Here is a 14,341-nt window from a genome sequence, read left to right as displayed (position 1 = left end):
ATTTTAATAGTTTTAACACAAAAAATGCTTAGTCTCAAAAATATGAAAATACAGCAATCGGTGAAGATTTCTCTATGAAAAATACTGCGAATAGGCAAATTTTCTGTGAATAATGTGTATATACGTTTCAAATAGGTGAAGCCGCGAATCTGGAACCGTGAATAGGCAGGGGTCCACTGTAATGTGTGCATGTAGCAACATTGCTTCGAAAAAGGCTTGGATGAACCCAGAGCGCTGGAGACAATAAAACCAGGGATAACTGAAGGGTTTGTTTTATCGTCAGCCCCTCTCTACCCTTGCTAGAGAGAGGGGAGGGCTTGCATCAATTAATCTAACTAAGATTATAGACAGGGTGCTCAGTTATGTAGGCTCGCCTGCATGACCCGCCTGACCAGCAAGTGACAGAAGGCAACTAAACTCTCTCTGTAAGAGAGGAGAGAAAAAAGAGAGAAGGGAGGGAGCCAGTCCGCTCTTTGCCATCGAACACCTTGGGCGAGATGCAAACTGTCCACAATGGGATCTGGGCAAGATACAGAAACTTGTTGAGCAGCCGCCACAGGGCTCAAGGAAAATGAGTCCCAAGACCTGTGGACAATGTCCTGAAGGTAGAAAGATGTGAGAGTGGACAGCCTACGCCACTTTCTGTCTTAATACCTGAAAAACCGACGGGTTCTTCCGGAGTGCAAGGCACGGACCAGTGTCCCTATCCTCGCGAGGTACTTGGAGCAAACTCATAGCCACATGCTGACCGAGGAGAATGCTCGTTCGCTAGCCTCACGAGGTTAGAAAGAAAGCATGTATGAACACTACTTTCTTGGTCAAAAAAGTACTAAAGAAGAGTCATCAACAGTCAGGCTGAGAGATCGAGTCCTCTTGGAGGTAGTACTGAGGCACTCTAACCGGAAACAGTAGTATTACTAACCAGTTCGAGATGGGACTGAATGACTCGAAAGTCTTGCTATGAGTTCCAGGACGAACTCGAGCATGACAGAACCGCATCTCCTCGAGTGCCATAGTCTGGCTGGAGACCTAGGCCTCCAGAGACAGGAAGACAAAGCAGGAGACCTCCTACCCAGGTGAGCTTACCTGTGGGTTTGCATCACCTGTCTGGGACCCTGGCACCATTCCCATGCAAGAAAATGCCAGGGGTGAGGTAGCACTTCAGCGTTGGACCTTCAATCTCTCGTAAGTCGGGCCCTGGTCTGATGACCCAGGACCTTACTGGTGTCATGGAAGTCCATGGAACCCCGTGCAGCGGCAGAAGAACCTTAACCTGTCCAAGGAAAAGATTCCTGAGGCAGAGATTGGTGACACAGAAGTCTTATCAGAACCCAGTCAACCTCTGGTGACTCTGGTGTCTGGAAGAACTATGCACCTGAAAATCCTTTGGCACGGGATTCCGTGGAACCTGTACATCTGTGGTCACCAATACACACAGATCCGAGGACTCCTGTGCACTGGCAGAAGGTTCTTCACCGGTGCCCATGGAGACCCGTGCCTCTGTTGCTCTTACGGCACAGGGTTCCGAAGAGCCCCGTACCATGATTCAAACGTCCGTAGACAGGGAGAAGCAACTGAGAGATCCCTTGCCTCTTCTGAGGCTTGAAGATTGTTCCATGGGTTGGGAGACGTTCTACCAGAGACCGAGGAAGCGAATGATTGCACAGTACATTGACATCTTCTGATGATTACTGAAGGGAGTCTCCAAAGATTGGGAAATCTTACGAAGTGTCTGGAGAAGAGGGCCAAATCCCTTGATTGCCGTTACGTTCTGAAGCCCCAGGACGTACCTGACTAACAGCTTGCTGAGTGTGCAGCTGCCCACTTGTATACTTGCATCGTCAACCTGTGGAGTTGGAGGAAAACCTGTTTCACCCTTTTTTCTTGACAGAAGTTACTCTTGCGGTGAAGGGGGTACTGATGCTCATCCGTACTGCAGAGCAGCTTACCAAGATTTTGAGTCTCTGGAAAAACCAGTAAAGCTGTCCTGAGTTTCAAAAATTGGTGTGGAGATGCTTGCCATGCTGAATCTGCTCACCTGAAGGAAGCAAGTCTTCCAGGTGTGCGCCTCTTCCCCCAGTCGATGTACCTGTGAACAGAGGTATGAAGAGAGGGGGAGTGTGCAGAGACAATCCAACAAAGCTCCTGTCATCTAGTCAGTAGGCTAGTTCTCGATTCACTTCTTTCCCAAAGAAATGAAAATGAATAGAGTCCTTTATTGGAGATAAGAATCCTTGTATTCTCCACTGAAGGGAACCAATGGAAAACCGTTCCTGAGGACCCAGTTATCCAAGGGTGACAGGTGAACAAGGATGGCAGTTATTGTTGAGCTGAATTCTTCACTGAAACTACCAATATGGGACTGAGACCGAACACCAGCGTGACAGGTCACTAAGTGTTCTGCTCGAGTGTGGAGTCGAGCTTCTCAAACTTGAACTAGACTACCAAGTCCCGCAAATAGAGAAGTTGTCCTCTGTTCCCGTAAGAAGACCTGCCAAGTACAGAAGTTGTCTCCTGTTCCCTGAAGAAGACTGATATGTATTCAAAAATACGTATCCTAAAGGGTACTGAGGATACCGTCTTCAGCAATGTCTGCACCCTACAATGAGCCTCAGTCTTCTTCGAGGCCAAAGCCTCCTTGAGAGAAGACTGAGGAGGAGACCTCCTCGGCATCCCTGATTGCTCGAACTCTCAAGTTGGAAGCACTTGGTCAGGAACCTGGTTGAGTGTCTGAAGAAGCAATGGTAGGAGGCGAAGAAGCACCCGAATGCTTTGAAACCTTCTCTCATACTGTGTCTGAACCAGACTGGGGAGCGGACTCTTCAGTCCAGATTTGGGAACTTGATGTTTGGCGAAACCCAAGTACCTAAAGATGAAGTTCCTTAATCGCGTTGAACACGATCCAAGGGAGCCTCCTCTATTTGAGTGTCCGAAGAAGACTGAGAAGAGGCAGACACAGCACCAGTCTTGGAAGAAGACTTCCCAGAACTGGTTCTGAGTACGCAAATCTTGGAGACTCATGCACTTGGGTTCCCGAATCACAATATCTCAGCAAGGTTTGTGAGACGGCCCCCGAGTCCGGAGACTGGGGTGAGCCAATGAGAGATCCCTTCCTTCCCTGGGCAAGCACCCGAGGAAAAAGGAGAGGAGGTGGCAGCAGAAGAAGACGATGCGACTTCTCTTCCTCGACTTCCTCTTCCTAGATATCTTCAAGATAGTGGGGAATAGCTGATCCCCCCTACAGGCCCACAGGATGTCGTCTGATGGCCAGGTAGGGAAAGCCCTACCTCCAGACTTTGTTGTGCCGGGAGGCAACAGAAAGACCGTAGGGATCTCTCAGTCGAGCAGTCTGTTCATGAATCTTTGTGGGGAAAAGAGTGAAGAGCACATTCCATCCCGATCACTCAAACCTGAAGCTGAGCTCGCCTACCAATACATACCCACTGGGAATGTATCTGGCTAATTGAGCTATCGAGTGCGCTATAGAACCACTCAAGTACCTGCAAATGTTGACAGATGAAACAGGAGGAAATAAACAGATTCCCTCTTGTTTGTCGGCATATGCCACTACTGTGGTTTTGTTGTTCAACAGAACCACTGAGTGTCGCAAAACTCATCCCGAATTCTCGGAAGGCCAAAAGGCTGCCTTGAGTTCAGGATGTTGATGAGAAGGTACTAATTGTCTTGGTCACACACCTTCAAGACAAAGTCTTACAAAGTAAGTATACCTTAGTTTTACCAGACCACTGAGCTGATTAACAGCTCTCCTAGGGCTGGCCCGAAGGATTAGACTTATTTCATGTGGCTAAGAACCAATTGGTTACTTAGTAACGGGACCTACAGCTTATTGTGGAATCCGAACCACAGTATAGTGAGAAATGAATTTCTATCACCAGAAATAAATTCCTCTAACTCTTCATCAGCCGGCCGCTGGAATTGAACTCCGGCCCATCGAATGACAGTCTGAAGCTCAGCCGACTCAGCCAAAGAAGGGCTAACACAAAGTCTTACAAGTGTGCGCATATTCCTCGATCGGTGAAAGTGTGCGCATATTCCTCGATCGGTGAATCTGAAGTAGACACAGGATGTGAGAAGAATATGCAAGCATATTCGAAGGTTCCTTCAATCAAGCATTAGCCTAACTCTTCCTCATACTTCAAAGAGGAAAGAAGGATGAAGGAACGGATGCAGACCTACTTCATTCTCCACCATGGGGAAGCTTCTGCAAGATGACAAGATACCAAGACGATTAGCTCTAGCCGGCCTGGTATTTCCCGAATCAGGAGCATGGGAGAGGAAGCGGGATGGAAGTATGTTGAAAAGAACTGTCGAGACCCAAAGAAATAGATACTTTTCCTGAAGGAATCCATTCCCAGGTCTCGGCAATGTTGCTGCCAGCTCCAGAGACTTGGTAAGTATCATTTCATCCAGGCATCTGCAGTAGGAGAACTTCTGCCCAGCTGATACTTCTTTCTCTCTTGTCTTCCACCCTCCTCCCAAGACGATTAGCTCTAGCCGGCCTGGCATTTCCTGAATCGGGAGCATGGGAGAGGAAGCGGGATGGAAGTATGATGAAAAGAACTGTCAAGACCCAAGGGAAATAGATACTTTTCCTGAAGGAATCCATTCCCAGGTCTCGGCAATGTTGCTGCCAGCTCCAGAGACTTGGTAAGTATCATTTCATCAAGGCATCTGCAGTAGGAGACTTTCCCAGAAGGGAAGAAGCCTGGGATTTCTTAGGAGTTGAGGGGGGCTGGCTTGAACTTAAGGTCGAGCCAAGATGACTAAGAACCAAAGGTCTTAGCCATTGTCCAAAGGACAAGGCAGTGCCCTGGTACGAACCTTGATTACCGCAGTATCTGGCAAATCTCTGAAAGAGAAAGGCAGAACCAAGTAAAGGTTCATTCCTAAGGGTTGAGCCAACTGGGGACTTACGAAACCGGATATCCCAATTAGGACAAAGTCCTTCTTCTTAGCAGCAGAATTGCCCACAGATTGCAGTCTGGTATAGGAAGACCCACCCCCAGATAGGACCAGTACCCAGAAGGCAGAGTTCTTTCCAGGAATGGTCGTATCCAAAGAGGGAAAGCCTAAACATGAAGGATTGTGGATCCATCAGGAGATTGCCTGGAGGAAACCAGCAAGTGTCCTCCAAAATCACCGCCTCTCATTTCGGAAGAGAATACCCTTCACAGTAAGGAGAAGCAGAGAGAGAACCCAGTCCCGTTGAAGCAGAGTCAGAACAACCTGCAGTCGGCAAGACCCTCCGAGGCAAGAAGAATTCGTACTCTGTCGAGGCAGAGGAGGAGCTTGGTGTCTCAACATGAATGAACTCCTTGTCTGAAGAAAAGTATTCATCTGATCAAGAATGCTCTCCCAAGCAAGGACCGTGGCACCCTCGAAATTCTTGGCCCCTTCAGGAACTGCAAGGGTTGCAAATGATGAAGATTATTCATTGGGGGAGCTGCAGTCCTGTCCCAGGGATGCTCGCGTTGGCAAACCGGCATGAAGTTCTCCAAGAAACGAGGGCGATTGCAACTTGAAGAGGAAGACCCTCACTGCTTCTGAAGTGTGAAACTCCTGTACCTTTCTCCTTGGAGGGAGACCTTGACAGATCCCAAGAAACCCTCCTTGGCAACCTGGTTGTACTACGAGACAATCGGGGGACCAACACCCAAAGCACGCCAGGCAGCTGAACTCTGAAGAAAGACAAATTCATTGGAGCTCTCTCTGTCCGTCTCGCGCCTCTCGGAACAACTGAGAGGAAAAGAGAACAGGTGAGGAGAAAGAGTACCCCTACCTGTCCTGCCAGTAAGACCAGCAAGGGAGGTGGACCTTGAGCGATAGTCAACCGAAGGAGATTACAGTGCTGCCACAAGGGGGAAGAAGAGCACTTGTACTGTGGCAAAGAGCTTTCCTAGGAAGAGCAGAAAGTTCACTTGAACAGCACCAAGAACCAGATTAGGAAAAACCGAGCAGAGCCGAGCCGAGCCAATCACACGAACACGATCCAGACTGGGTGGTAAGCGGTGGACTGGGAGGCAAGCAGGGAGAGGTGAGGCGAGCCAAGCCAGTCTTGTGAATGCAACCAAGGGTTGGGCAGGGAGAGCAAGCTGAGCTGAGCTGATTGCACGAACACAATAGGAACTGGACAGGGTGGAACTTGTCTGCTGTAAACTAGCAATAATTTCCCGAACTCTAAACTCCTTCGTGACCGAGGCCCCTCAAGAAGGTTTAAAGGGGAATTCTGTGTCTGTTCCCTGCATGCTCAAACCGTAAGGTTCAAGACATGAGGATGAAACGTGGCCAAGTAACCGAAGCAGCTGGCGGGCAGTATTGAGACACCTTAGCACCTCGGCACCGAGACACCTAGGCACTTTCTCTCATCCTGTTCCTCTCGCCAGGAAAGTGCTTGTGATTCATAGATTCGAGTGACCTGCGAGACTCCCAAAAATTGGGAGTGGCTGCTTTCGGTTTCCTAAGAAATCGAAAAGAGCCAGGCACAGAACCAGTCTTAGACGCAGACTTCTAAGACTGGCAACAGGAGTGCGGCCTCAGAGGCTGCGCTATCATGGCCCCCGAAATGCGAGACCCCAGAGGAAAATGTGAATCTGTTCCCACCCTTGGCCAACGAGAGAAACTTGTCTCCCAAAAGAGAGTCAGTCCCTTAGAAGTCCCGCAAGACTTCCAAAGGGAATCTCTTCCCTGCTTCTTCTGGTGCTCGAACCGACAGGATCAAAGACACCAGGCTGGGAACCCGACCAAGCACTGGCAAGCACTCAGGGAGCACTTGTAGTGCTAGCAGGAAGAGCTGAGATACCTGGGTGCCTTGGCCCTTTCTCTCGCACTGCTCCCAAACTGGGGTGGGGATTGTGCTCTCCAGACCAGAACGGGATACTCAATATTCCACAGAATCTCGAGCACTCAGGGCGACTCGCGAACGAGCGCCTGAAGCAGCACCTGTCTTAGAGGCGGAATCTCTGGGACTGGGAACAGGAGTGCAAACCAAGGTCTGTGTGCCCATGGCTCCCACACCCAAAACCCAGGGGTATGGGAATCGGTTCCCGAACCTGAAGGTTGGGAAGAGCCAATGAGAGACCCACTGCCTCCAAGGGCATCAAGGGGGAAGAAGCAGCCTTCCTCCCTTTGGCCAACGGAGGTCTATCAGGTTCCGGGACCCCCTTGAACCTTGGGAGAGGAAGGGAAGAGGCAGCAGAAGATGAAATCAAAGATATGTTGAAGAAGACGGCGGCTACTTCCACAGGGCGACTTCCTTCACCTTCACTCCAACATCTTCTAAAGGATGGTGGACACGAAGCATCGTAACCTCCAGGGCAGCTAGGCAGGATCACAGCAGAAGCAGCCAAGGACACAACCACCAGGAGAAGCAACAGGCAAGATCAGGACAGCCGATGAATGACCTACTGAAGCAGTTTGGAAGGCAGGAGCTACCGCAACGGCCAGGAATGTCACAGGAACGTCACCTGCAGCGACAGGAACGATCAGGAAGGCTGCGGCAGGAGACCAGGAAGAGCTGCCCAGAGACTATCGCCGAGTTACCATGAGCATAATACAGGAAACAGCTGGAGCAGACGGACCACAGATACACCAGAGGCAGTGCCAAGCATACATGAAGGCCAGCAATGACAGCGATCGATCTACATCGGAGGGAACAGAGTCAGAACGATCCCAACGTGGAACCATGCCATTCCAACCAGGTACTGTGGTCGATCCTGAATCAACACTGTATGAACGTTGGGACTCCTTCATGCAAGATATCCCAACTGAGATCTCCAGCCAACTACTGCTGTGCCTACGATGCCCAGTGTCAACCTGGAAGAAAAAGAAAATATGATTAGTAGAGGAAGACTCCTCTCGCTCTGAGGGGAACTGCCCTACGCAGCGAGAGGAGGCCCTTGAGAAGAGGTTGCCCGACCGCCCGAGGCCCCGGCCTCCTCGCGGTCTTCACCTGACGAGTGAGCGAAGAGGGCAAAGGAGGATAAGGCAGAACCTACAGGGAGAAAGAAGGAAAGAGGGGAAGGCTGCCAGGAGCGCCGTTGAAGCAAAACTTACCGACAACACCCACAACCTCCACTTCCCCACAACTCTCCATTGCGCAGGCGGTGAAAACAACACTCAGCACAAGTAGGAAGGAAGTAGTCATGCCCTTGTACACTCGGCAAGGAAAGTGAGGATACAGTTTTTTTAAATCTTCGGACATATGTTGCTCAATAATGCGACATCTGGCAACTTTAGAAAGGGGAGGAGCTTCTGTCTTATTGTGTTTGTTTTTTGCTTGACCTCTTGTAACTTTCAATCATATTCTACGATTCTGAAATCATTGATACTGAAATGCAGTAGTAAGTTTTACAGTATTCGTTCAAGTTGTAATTTGCAGCAACAGTTCTGACCAAAATAAACATTTTTTGACATAACTTATCAAGCAACCTTACGCAAATGAATTTATGAGACCACACTGAACGGAATGCTTGCATAATCGGAAACGCGATTTCCATAATGAAATCAAGAGTTAAATTTGAGCAATGTCCAACGAAAAGGAACGAATGCATTGTTATGATGAGAGAGAGAGAGAGAGAGAGAGAGAGAGAGAGAGAGAGAGAGAGAGAGAGAGAGAGAGAGAGAGAGAGAGAGAGAGAGAGAGAACCTAGGCCTATATGTACTGTAGAGCTACTCATTTCATTATTTTTTTTCGTTTAGAGATTGAGCGATACTGTATTTGTAAAGTATGTTTTAGCAATGGACAGAGAGAGAGAGAGAGAGAGAGAGAGAGAGAGAGAGAGAGAGAGAGAGAGAGAGAGAGAGAGAGAGAGAGAGAGAGAGAGAGAGTTGCTGTTGTGTAAGCCTAGGCCTATCAGTAGAGGTACTCATTTCATTATTTTTTTCTTTTAGAGATTGAGCTATACTATATTTGTATAGTATGTTTTAGCAATGGAGAGAGAGAGAGAGAGAGAGAGAGAGAGAGAGAGAGAGAGAGAGAGAGAGAGAGAGAGAGAGAGAGAGAGAAACTATGGCAACGTCAAGAAACATCCAATTACTTGTTTTCCCCCCGAAGCTCCCGCGCTGCCCTTCACATCATAGAGAACGCTCTTGCGGATTTAAATAGATTTGGTCAACCTACCCTAGGTGTCACAACATTTACTGCCATTAATTCCAGCTGACTTTTAACACTGTGAAATACAAACATGAACGTGTAAAAATTAAAGAAATTATCTTTACCTCGTATGATGATGCAATAATAGGCCTGTTCATAACGGAAAACGAGTAAATTTTGCTGTTCTGATGATTAGTACTACACCGAGATATCCACATACTATCTTTTAGATCTCTATGAACGAAGTCATCTGAGAAATTCTGATTACTTCGGACATGCATGGTGTTTTTAAGTATCTGAATGTTTTAGTTTTGCATATTTAACATATATGATATAATTTGCATTGTATTTTCATATTCTAGAGTAAATTTACCGAAATTATGCGTTTTCTGTAAGAAAAAAATTGAAATTCAATGAACGAAATCTAATGAAAACCGTATCCTCACTTTTCTTGCCGAGTGTACACGGAGGGCGGGAGCCCAAGAAGGGGAGCGAACTTGATACCTCCCGAGCAATGTAGGGGAGCGAAGATATTACGTCCCAATCTAACATCGAACGTACAGGGGAGTGCCTTCAGTATCTAAATAAAGGGCTACTGGAAGAGAAGCATTACCACTCGGTTACGGCCCTCTAAATATGGCCTCGGCCATCAAACCCAAGACACAGACGCAGAGGAACGACAGCTTATGCAAGGCTATCACAAATCGTGGGTTTGTATATTAATAAATATCAAACACACGTAATATATACAGTACACAAAAATACAGAAAGATTCCTCTGGGATGATAATGAGCTTAACAAGTCAGCAAAGAGATCTGAAAACACGTCTGCAACGCATGACGGCTGAAAGCAAACTGGAATGTTTGCATCCAGGTAGGCGGGTATTCCTGCCTACCTGATGGTAGTTACTGCCTAACCACCTTGTTCAAGAGTTTAAACGGCCGTGTCCAGCTTCACCGAAAGTAATTCCTAATGTAAAGGACCGATGGTTTGTATATTGTGTCGGAACAAAACTAGTTTGAGCTCATTGCCTTAGGAACGATAAAACCAGTTTGACACATCATCTGCTAATAAAGTCATAAGGTTTACAATATCAGTATGAATCACTATATTAGACACTGAAAGCATAAACTCAAGACATTGTATTTGCATACATTATAACACATTATACTGTAATCATATATCACTATATCAACAATACAAAGAAATGTACACAAAATCAAACAGCAGGCAGAGAGGAGAAGAAGCAAACATCCTGCCTCAATGATGGCCAAAAGCAAAGTGACTGTTTACCGACTGGGTGGGAGGGACTCCCACCATTAGTCGGTAGTTAACTACGTACTTCATCACCTTGTTTAAAGTTAAACAGCCATGTTCCAGATCCCACTGAAAGTAACACTAAATGTAAAGGACTGATGGTTTGTATATAGTGCAGGAACAATTTAGCTCTTCTGCTTTGTTGTTCCTACTGTTCCCTGATAGTGGGTGGGGCTAGTCACCTGCACGAAAACAACAGAAGCACTACCATGATTTTTAAAATTTAAGCTGCTGTGCGAGTTGAAACTAAAGCTATGTAATTACTTGATAAGTTACTTATAGGAAACCAATGTTTCCTCTCCCCAGGCTAAGATAAGTCATGGGTTTGCATTATATCAGTAATAAGCAAACCAACAACTACTCTCATAAAGTATATCACAAGTACTGTACTCACAAATAAAAACAAATGGATGGTAAGTCAAATGGTCAGTCGGGCAGAGGAGACATCTACACTTGGTGGTGGCCAAAGACAAAGTGAATGTGTACAACTGAGGTGTTAACCACCTTGTTAAAAGTTAAACGGCTGTTCCAGCTCATGTTTGCAAGCATTATCCCATAAGTAAAGACTGAAGGTTTGTATTTGTGAAGGAACAAACAAATTTTCACTTTACTATACTGTATTTAAATTCTGCACTGTGCACACTCATTGTTTACTTGACTGGTCATCATCTGTGACTGTCTGTTCATCGTCTGCGACCATCTGCTCATACCTCCTCACCCTGGATGCAATCCCTGTGTCAACTGAACATTAAATTCACTTACAAATTGCTTATGAGCAAATTTGTCTTAAATCAAAATCAGTGAGTTTGTAAAACATACATCCAAAAGTATATGTTTGCATAAAAACAAAAATGTGTTATTTAAACTCTTTGTTATTCAAGAAGTGACTGAATTACCAAAAAGGAACCAGCACTTTGGGAAAAGAGACTAAATTGAATTGAATATAGAATTTTGGCCGAACTGCAGAGGTTGTGAGTGATGAAGATTATTCATTGGGGGAGTCGCGGTCCTGTCCCAGAGATCCTCACGCTGACGAATCGGCACGAAGTTCTCCAAAAAACGAGGGCGATCGCAACTTGAAGAGGAAGACCCTCGCTGCTTCCGAAGGTGAAACGCCTGTACCTCTCTCCTTGGAGGGAGCCTTGACAGACCCATGAAACCGTCCTTGGCTACCTGGTTGTACTACGAGACAATCAGGTGACCGACACCCAAAGCATGCCAGGAAGCCGAACTCTGAAGAGCTCTCTCTGTCCGTCTCGCGCCACTCGGAACAACCGAGAGGAAAAGAGAGCAGGTGAGGAGAAAGAGTACCCCTACCTGTCCTGCCAGTCCTGCCAGTAAGACCAGCAGGAGAGGAGGACCGTGAGCGATAATCAACCGAAGGAGATTACTGCCACACGGGGGAAGAAGAGCGCTTGTGCCGTGGCAAAGCGCTTCCCAGGGAAGAGCAAAAAGTTCACCCGAACAGAGCCAAGAACCTGATTCGACGCGACCCTGCTGGGTGGTATGTGGTGGACTGGAGGCATGCGGCAAGCCGAGCCAGTCTCGCAAGCACGACCAAGGGCTGGGCGGGGCAAGCAAGCAGAGCAAGCCAGTCTCGCAAGTGCGACCAAGGGCTGGGCGGGGCGAGCGAGCCGAGTCAAGCCAATCTCGTAAGCGCGACCAAGGGCTGGGTGGGGCAAGTGAGCCAAGCCGAGCCAGTCTCGCAAGAGCGACCAGGGGCCGAGCCAAGCCAAGCCGATCGCGCCAACACAATCAGAACTGGACAGGGTAGAACTCGTCTGCTGTGAACTATTGCTAGTTTCCTAACTCAAAACTCCTTCGAGGCCGAGGCTCCTCGAGAAGAAGGTTCAAAGGGGAATTCTGTATCTGCTATCCTGCATGCTCGAACCGTAAGGTTCAAGACACAAGTATGAATACTGGCCAAGCAACCAAAGTAGCTGGCGGGCAGTATCGAGACACCTGGCGTCTCAGCACCCAGACACCTGGCGTCTCAACACCCAGACTCCTAGGTGTCTCAGCACTTTGTCTCATCCTGTGCCTCTCGTCAGGAGAGCGCTCATGATTCATAGAATTCGAGCTACCCACGACTCCCAAAAATTGGGAGCGGCTGCTTTCAGTTTCCTAAGGGATCGAAAGAGCCAGGCACAGAACCTGTCTTAGATGCAGACTTCTAAGACTGGCAACGAGAGCGCGGCCTCTCGAGGCTGAGCTCTCACGGCCCCCAAATCGCCAGACCCCACAGGAGAATGCAAATCAGTTCCCGCCCTCGGGCAGGAAACGGCAACGAGAGAAACTTGTCTCCCAGAAGAGTCAGTCCCTTAGAAGTCCCGCAGGACTTCCAAAGAGAATCTCTTCCTGCTTCTTCTGGTGTTTGAACCGAATAGGATCGAGACCCCAGACTGGGAAACCGACCAAGCACTGGTAAGCACTCGGGGAGCGCTTTTGGTGCTGGCAGGAAGAGTTGAGACACCTGGGTGCCTCGGCCCTTCTCTCGCACTGCTCCCAAACTGGGCCCGAAAGAGTACTCTCCAGACCAGATCGGGATACTCGATATTCCACAGAATCTTGAGCACCTGGAGCAGCTCATGAACGAGCGCCCGAAGCAGCGCCCATCTTAGAGGCTGAACCTCTAGGACTGGGAACGGGATCTCAAACAGAGGTCTGCGCACCCACGGCTCCTGAAACACCAAACCCAGGGGCATGCGAATCGGTTTCCTAACCCGAAGGTTGGGAAGAGCCAATGAGAGACTCACTGCCTCCTCGGAAAGAGGCAGTCCCTAGACGTCGAGGGGCATCAAGGGGAAGAAGCAGCCTTCCTCTCCTTCGGCCGACAGAGGTCTGTCCGATTCCCAGGACCTCCTTGGACCTCGTAGAGGAAGGGAAGACGCAGCAGAAGATGAAATCGAAGATGAGATGAAGAAGGAGGCGGCTACTTCCACAGGGCGACTTCCTTCACCTTCACTCTGACATCTTCTACAGGATGGTGGACATGAAACATTATAACCTCCAGGGCAGCTAGGCGGGAACACAACCACCAGGAGAAGCAGGCATGATCAGGACAGCCGATGCAGGAGCTACGGCAGTGGTTCGGAAGGCAGGAGCTACTGCAACGGCCAGGAAAGTCACTTCCACAGGGTGACTTCCTTCACCTTCATGCCACATCTTCTACAGGATGGTGGACATTGTAACCTCCAGGGCAGCTGGCAGGAACACAATGGAAGCGGCCCCAGGAGAAGCAGCAGGCATGATCGGGACAGCCGATGCAGGAGCTACGGAAGTGGTTCGGAAGGCAGGAGCTACTGCAACGGCCAGGAGCATCACTTCCACACGGCAGCTTCCTTCACCTTCATGCCGACATCTTCTACAGGATGGCGGACATCGTAACCTCCAGGGCAGCTGGCAGGAACACAACAGCAGCGGTCCGGGCACGACCACCAGGAGAAGCAGCAGGCACAATCAGGACAGCCGATGCAGGAGCTACAGAAGTGGTTCGGAAGGCAGGAGCCACTGCAACGGACAGGAATGTCACATGCAAGTCACCAGCAGCGACAGGAACGATCAGGATGGCTGCAGCAGGAGACCATGAAGTGCCGCCCAGACTGTCGTAGAGTTAACAGGAGCATAACATAGGGAACAGCAGGAGCAGATGAACCACAGATACGCCAGAGGCATTGCCACAGCATACAAGAAGGCCAGCAATGACAGCGATCAATCCACATCGGCGGGAACAGATTTGGGATGATCCCAACATGGAACTATGTCATCCAGCCAGGTACTGTGGTTGATCCCGAAGCAACACTAGGTAGATCTAAGTAGTAGCCCTGCGGCGGCGATTTCCTTCTAACCTGACTTTTTCTACAGTTTTTTGGTTGCTAAGTATGGATTTACCTTTAATTTTTGTCGCACGAA

General features: G+C 48.6%; 1 protein-coding gene across 1 annotated transcript in view; it reads right to left on the bottom strand.

Annotated features, from left to right (window-relative positions):
* The window catches only part of Lnk (SH2B adapter-like protein Lnk), a 157,224-nt gene that overhangs the window by 128,666 nt on the left and 14,217 nt on the right, over positions 1-14,341 (bottom strand). The window lies entirely within an intron of this gene.

The sequence above is a fragment of the Macrobrachium rosenbergii genome, chromosome 4 (genome assembly GCF_040412425.1).
Source record: "Macrobrachium rosenbergii isolate ZJJX-2024 chromosome 4, ASM4041242v1, whole genome shotgun sequence".
Classification (NCBI taxonomy): Eukaryota; Metazoa; Arthropoda; class Malacostraca; order Decapoda; family Palaemonidae; genus Macrobrachium; species Macrobrachium rosenbergii.
The sequence above is the reverse complement of the archived record's forward strand: the minus strand, read 5'-3'. Positions and strand labels throughout refer to the sequence as shown.